Source organism: Pinus tabuliformis, chromosome 3_2 (assembly GCF_031772625.1).
Source record: "Pinus tabuliformis cultivar Carrire ecotype Pingquan chromosome 3_2, CPIR1, whole genome shotgun sequence".
Taxonomy (NCBI): Eukaryota; Viridiplantae; Streptophyta; class Pinopsida; order Pinales; family Pinaceae; genus Pinus; species Pinus tabuliformis.
The window spans coordinates 1,056,568,082-1,056,574,081 of record NC_142302.1 but is presented as its reverse complement, the minus strand read 5'-3'; positions in this window follow the sequence as shown (position 1 = coordinate 1,056,574,081).

Genomic DNA, 6,000 nt, shown 5'->3' with positions numbered 1-6,000 from the left:
AATAAATATGGGAAGTGGAGGATCTGTGTGGATTACAGATAGCTAATGAAATCCACAAAAAATGACCATTTCCATCTACCTTAGATTGACCAAGTATTAGATGGTATGACAAGAAAGAAGCTCTTCTCTTTTCTCGATGGATTCAGTGGTTACAATTAGATCTAGATCAGCCCAAAGGTCCAAGTTAAAACCACCTTCACCTATCCCTAGGGTACCTTTGCTTATAGGGTTCTCCCTTTTGGGTTATGCAATACCCCTACCACTTTCCAAAGGGTAGTCCTGAGAATCTTTGCAAAGCTAGTCCATGACTCTTTGGAGATTTATACGGATGATTTCACCCCTTATGGGTTTGATTTCTTGGACACTCTCTCTAACGTGGTAAAATTATTAACCAAATGCATTGAAATGATTGTATCCCTTAGCCCTGAGAAGTGTGAGTTCTTGATTACTACAGTGACTGTTCTAGGTCACTTAATATCCCAGGAAGGACTGCAAGTAGACCCAAATAAGATAGTTATCATAAAGAGGGTCCATACTCCTCAGAAGAAGAGGATGTCTTAAGTTTCTTACGCTTAGATGGATACTATAGGATATTCATACAATACTTTAGCAAGGTAGCCTCCCCTTTGTTTGGACTATTGGCCAATGACTCCTAATTTTTATGGTCAGAAAGCTGGAAAGAGGCCCTAGAAACCCTAAAAGACAAGTTGATTACTGAATCTATACTCCGAGTCCCAAATTGGGCTCTTCCTTTCTACATCCATTTTGATGCCTTGGATAAAGATATAGTAGCAGCTCTAGGCCAGATAATTAACAAGCTAACTTATACCATTTACTTCATCAACAAAAATCGGTCCAAATCTGAGTTGAACTACACTATGACTGCAAAGGAGCTCCTAGTTGTCATCCATTCCTTGAATAAATTTATACATTACATTACTGGTTACCAGAACTCTGTACATACTGACCATGTTGTTGTTAAATATTTGATGAACAAACCTTATGTGAACGCTTGAATTATTACATGATTTATTTTGTTACAACAGTTTGATTTAACTATCATTTATAAGCCTGGCAGAAGTTGCTGATTTTTTGTCCAGACTGGCTTTTCCTGGAGGTGAGGAAGGAATGGTTGATGACCAGCTACCAGATGAGAATTTATTCACCATTTTAGTTCTCTCTTTGTGGTTTACTAGCATAGCCAACTACTTATTAGCTGCACAGTTCCCTCCAAGTCTAACCTCCAAGGAAAAGAGAAGAATTATAAGGAAAAGCACCCCATTCACTTAGATTAGGGGAAATCTCTTCAATCTATGCCCAAATCAAATTATGCGAAGATGTGTCAGGGAGGAGGAATTTTTTGTCATCCTTCTGGCCTGTCATGATGGGCCTTGTGGAGGTCAGTTTGGAGCCAAAAGGAGAGCCTTCAAAGTACTACAAGTTGGTTATTATTAGCCCACTCTCCACCAAGATGTAAGAAGCTATATTGGCCAATGTGATCGGTGCCAAAGGATGGGGAAACCTACTCCTGGGGATGAAATGCCTTTGCAACCTCAAGTGAATTTTTAGTCATTTGACAAGTGGGGCATGGATTTCATTGGGCCCATTGATCCTCCATCAGGACAAAAACATTACATCATTGTATGGCACATTGACTACTTAACAAAGTGGACTAAAACCAAAGCTGTCAAGGTAGCCACAGAAGAGAAAGTGGTTCATTTCTTGAGGGAGAATGCGTTTTACAAGTTTGGATACCCTAGAGAGCTAGTCACTGATCATGGCACTCAATTCACCTCACACATGATTGATAATATGTTAATCCAGCATATGATCAAGCATAGGAAGTCCACTCCTTACCACACTCAGGCCAATGGAAGAGTATAAGTTACCAACAAATCATTTGAAAGCATTCTGATAAAGGTGGTGAGTAGCAGTAGGAAGGACTGGGTTGACAGACTAGTGGAGGCCACTTGGGACTACAATACAAATTGGAAGACAACCACTAGCTTCACACCTTATGATTTGGTCTATGGGAAGAAGGCTCAGTTATCCATTGAATTTTAGTACAACACTTTAAGGATGGCAGCACAGTTCGATCTAGATGTTATAAGTGCATAACAAGAGAGATTGCTCTAGCTCAATGGGTTAGATGAATTTAGGATGCAGGCCCTCCTACACACAGAGGTCACTCAAGTATAAAGAAAGGTCTGGCATGAAAAAAATATGAGAGACAAACTATTTCAAGAAGGTCATTGGGCTCTGTTGTATGACTCTAGGTTCAAGGATTTGAAAGGCAAGTTGATGACTAGATGAATGGGCCCATATGTGATAGAAACGTGCCATGACAATGGGGTTTTTCAGATAAGAATCGTTGGTGAATAGGTTATCCCATTGCTTTTCAATGGGTATAGATTGAAATCCTACAAAAAGCCTCTGTCAAAGAGGAGACCAATAGCAGTATCAGTAAAGCAGTAGTGGTGATTAAAGGAGTCTCGACTTCCACCTAACCAAATTCTTGAAGACTGTTGAATCTTTGAAAAAAATAAAAAAAGAGGAAAAAGCAATAAGAGACCTAGGTGAAAACCTGCATGAGGCAAAAGAGGCCCACTTTTGGATTGAAAACCTCCTTGAGGTAGCCCAAGAGTTAAAAAAATAAAAAATAGGAAAAGGAGAAAAATAAAAGACCCCTAGGTGAAAACCTCCTTTGAGGTGCCTAGGATAGGAAACCAGGATGACAACCTCCTTTGAGGCAACCTATTTGTCTTTCAAAAAAAAAAAAGGAGAAAAAAAACACAAAAATAATGGCAGGGACATCAAACCTGGCCACTCATAACAATTCTGGTTATTTGCAGGTTTTCAAGAAAATAATGGACAGAAATATCAGAGGGAAAAAAGCCATGCAAAACCCCATTTTTCCTTCATTCATTTCATCTCCTCCATGACCCCCACATTTCATTCATCCATAGTCATCTCCAACCATCAAAAATCCAATTTCAGGAAATTCTGTGACTTCTACAGGATTTTTTGTAGTTAATACAGGAGTTTCCTATAGTACTAAAGGAAGTCCTAAAAATCTGCATAAAAGAAATTCCGATTGAAAAATCATGATGCAGACATGTTTTGGGTTGAAAACGAATGCCATTGAGTTCACTACATCTCAACCAACACCATTTCATGATGATGTCACCTTTCTGTCCATCAATAAATCCACTTAGAAGAATAAAAAAATAGAAAAAAAAGAAAAGAAAAAAGAGAGGAAACAAGGAAAAATCAAAAGACCACACCACCAGTAACCTACCTCACCTACCACTCAATGGCAACACCTTCCACTCCTGCTTCAACATCTATTCACCCTCTAAGCAAAAGAAATACCAAATAAATTCAAAAAGAGGTAGCTACAGTATTTGTTGTAGTACTATAGGAAACCCTGTAGCACCTATTTTGAAACAACGACAGTCTCTAGGCTCATCCTTCAGCACCCATGCATTGGAAGAGTAGCATCACACCTACAGGCACTATGGAACCTCTCCAAAGCTCAGCAGCAATAGAAGAAGCCAACAAGTCCTGCACATCACAACAAGAAGAAAACCTATCAACATAATAAAATAAACAAAAAGAGAGTAGAACAGAAGATGTACCCAAACCATAAGGAGCATAGCAGAGCCACCCTCTAGCATGCATCAACAAAGAAATGGAAGCCATAGGTATCTCACCTCATCCACACTCTCTCCTAAGTATGCATATGATTAGAACTATAGGAATATGAATGTTTTGGTTTTATAAGCTGAATGTGGCTAGTTAACTTGGCCACCCTCAACCCGATAACAAAAAGTTAAAGTGCTAGTCAACTAAACATGGAGCAAGGTAACATCAAAGGAAATAAATTGGAACTATGGTCAAGTTTTGTCGTACAGGAGTGGGTGATGATTATGAGAAAGGGTTGCATTATAACTAATTAAGTGGGCCAACAGTCCAAAAGGAGAAATTATGTACTCAGACAACCACCACATCACTGAATGGAATCAACCATAAATAGAAATATTCCCTAAATTTCACGCAAGACATCATTCATTTTGATATTTTGAAGAGTTGAGACCACCTGAAGGAGCCATAGAAGGATAAATCTAGTCTCACCCATCTTATAGTGAGCACCTACAGGAAACAATGAGAATTGTCAAAAATGCTACGAGGGGGTGCCTAGGGCCCAACTATTCAAGGATTCTCCTCAACCAAGGAATTACAGTGAAAGGTAGGTGCCATATCCTCTGTGCTTTCATTTGTAGAGAGAAAAAGAAAATAAATTTTCATTTCTTTTAGTAATTACAGTGTGTATATAGATCGACAGAATTGTGTGGAGGATTGTGTAGAGTAAAGGGAGAATTATAGTCATCACCCTCCTAAACTCTGAACCCGCAGCCACCTCAGAAATCTCTTCATCAATAGCCACAAAAATTCATACAGTCATATTGACAGAGAGAGAAGATGACAGGGGAATTCAATAGGAGGGAGACCACCAGAACAACTAGAATACATCAACATACTCCTGTGGTAGAAATATTTACAAGGCATCAATGGTTGGGATTCTTTGGGCTACTTAAGGGATATGATGATGATGTAGCTAGTGAATTTGTAATTTCACTAATATGTCAAGCTAGAGTCAATGCCACTATTGTAGTGAGAGGATTATTAGTAACAATTACCCATGAAAGCATTACTAGAATTACTACACTTCCTCTAGGTTTACAATGGAGAAAAGAGGATAAATCTAGCAGCACTCTTACCAAGATGAACATTTTCTTAGAATATGAGGAACCAATTAAGGAAAAAATGGGATTATAAGGGATGGCATTCAATATCCTTGGGATGAAGTAAGCTATCACATTATCAAATGTATCTCTTGTGAGGGAAGGCTCGGTATAGTTTATGGTTACCAATTTAGACTCCTCCATGAGTTGAGATTTGGAGAAGAGTTAACTCATCATAGAAGACTTAGTGTGCCCTACGTTTTGTTGCAATCAATGATATACATGAGAATCAAGGTACAAGAAGGGAAGCATCAACAGTTGGCACATCATTGACTGATCAATCTCATACTAGAAGATTCCCTAATCCAATTAAGAATCCATACTATGTGGCCAACATCTACAGACATGAACAAAGAAGATGTAATTCAAGCCATTGAGTATGAAATAGACCCAAATTATAGTGGTGAGGAAGAGGAAGAAGAACCAGAATAAGAATAGAAAGAAGAACTAGAAAATAAGCGCAAGAAGAACTAGAAGAAGAAGAGGAACAGGAGCTTCAAGAAGAGGAGAATCAAGAAGAATAAGAAGAACCAGAGGAAGAAAAGAAGGAAAAGATAATTCAAACAGAGGAAGAAAAGGACAATCTGTAATAAGAACAAAAGAATGAATCAAGTCCTGAAATACATAGAAAGGAAGGAGAGGAATCCCCAAGAGTGTCTCCTGAGACCACATAGAAGGAGGCAGTTGCTACCTTGACTTCTCTATGTACACCTACAAAATCAATAGGAAAGAGATAGAGACAGACTCCCCTATACTTCAGAACAAGGAGGAGCACCAAGACAAAACAAGGGAGACCTCAAATACCTACCAAGACTGTTGGACACCTAATCCTAAATGGGTTAGTGTGGAAGCTGAATAGACTAAGTAGTCCAAGAGACCTTGGGATGTGAAACCCAACAGTCACATAATGTACTATAAATGTATATCTCTTGATAATAAAAATTGTACTCTCATGATTTATCATTCATATTGTTCTTGCTCCCATTTTTGTTTAACATGGTACCAGAGCAGGCGTATTCCTGCCCTGCATAATTAATTTGAGCCATTTGTTTTGTGGCCTCTCTGTGCAGTTTATTTCTGCCATAAACTTCATGAATATTTTCTCATGAATATTTATTCAGCTTAATTTTAGCTGCAACCTGTTAATACTGCTGCTGGTCTCTGCTCCTCCATATGATTAGCTTCTCCTGACACT